Source organism: Juglans regia, chromosome 10 (genome assembly GCF_001411555.2).
Source record: "Juglans regia cultivar Chandler chromosome 10, Walnut 2.0, whole genome shotgun sequence".
Lineage (NCBI taxonomy): Eukaryota > Viridiplantae > Streptophyta > Magnoliopsida > Fagales > Juglandaceae > Juglans > Juglans regia.
In genome coordinates this window covers 10,211,626-10,213,330 of record NC_049910.1, presented here as the reverse complement: position 1 = coordinate 10,213,330, position 1,705 = coordinate 10,211,626, and positions in this window count along the sequence as shown.

Genomic DNA, 1,705 nt, shown 5'->3' with positions numbered 1-1,705 from the left:
GCAATATATACATATATATATATATATAAATATATATATATATATTAATTAAGAAATTAGAAAATAAGAAGAAAAATGTTAAAGGCACAAAGAGAATATTATATATACAAAGGTAAATTCATAAAGTGACATACTTTCATGTGATTTGTTAGATTTATTTTACGATAAAAATAATTGTACAATCTAATTTTGTATCATATCAAGTACTGACGTCACTTTGTGAGTTTATTTTTATATAACACTTTTGTAGTTAAATTAACAATTTCTCAAATAAGAATATTAGCGGGTACGTAATTTTTATAAGACTTGGAAGCATTTATATTTTCCTTCAAACTTCAGTACCTTTTCTTCTTAACAACGAAATGATCAACAATCGTAGATTATAAAACTTAGTTTTAATTTGTTGTTCTGATTATCTAGCAAATAGTGGAAAAGAAAGTTAATTTTTAAGTATTTTTTTTTCCTAAAAATAGCTTTTAAAATGGCGTGGCTTTAATTGAGCTGGTGGGTCTGAAGTTTAACTAATTAGACACGTGTCGCGATTGATCTGCTTATGTTGTTGCATTAATACAATCGAGATTATTTACTATATATAATATGGTGTCTTCTAGAGTACTCCTAAAAATAAACTTATCAACTTGATTTTGCTTAAATGTTGAAACATGTTGTACCGGATCGACTTCCATCATCAAATTAACAACGAAATTAAAGAACAATTATTATATATTAGAAAGTCTCTCTCTCTAACCGTTTTCTCTGAAAACGACTGAGAGGAGTTTGTTAGTCCGCTTTCTGCTTCTGCTGCTGCTCCAGGCTGTTGCAGAAGGAGGCGAGGTTTTTGTATCTACACGCTATGGCGGGTAGAGGTGAAGGTATGGAAGAAGTGACAAGAATCTGGGAACGACTGAAGCTGAGCGAGGAAGAAAATATACCCATAGGGGTGAACTGTAGGTTTGTGGAGAAGATAAAAAATAAGGGAAAAAGAAGTGTTGTTGGGAAGATTTGTTCGGAACGAAGGATAGGGAAGGAAATTGTGAGATCAACAATGGAGAAAATATGGAGGGTTGGGAGACCAATGGAATTTCATGAGTTTGGGGTAAATTGTTCTGCCATTACCTTTGCTTCGGTGAATGATAAGGAGAGAGTTATGAGTGGTTGTCCATGGCTCTTTGATAATTTTCTATTCGTGATTAAGGACTATGATGGTGAAACACAACCGCATCTGATGAATTTTGACCAAGAATGCTTCTGGATACAGATGCTAAATTTACCGCTAAGCTGTATGACAAAAGGTATGGGAGAACAGATTGGCAATTCTGTTGGGAATGTGAAGGATGTTGATGTACATGAGGATGGTGTGGCGTGGGGCAGAGTTTTAAGGGTTCGAATTTCTTGTGACTTGAAAAAACCTCTGGCAAGGGGACGGACCATAGAAGTAGAGGGGAAGAGAATGTGGGTTCCTTTTCAATATGAAAAACTACCAAAATTTTGCTATTATTGTGGTAGGATTGTTCATGATAAGGAAGGATGTGGAGAGGGGAAGATGAGTAAACAGGGGATGAAGGGTGGGGTGTTACAATACGGTACCTGGCTGAGAGCTCCATCAAGGAATCGAAGATGGTTTGAGAGAAAGGAAGAATACAAGTACAGTGAAACAGGAAAAGAAGATTCACAAGGCTCTTTTACAGGGTCTAAGGATAGGGAG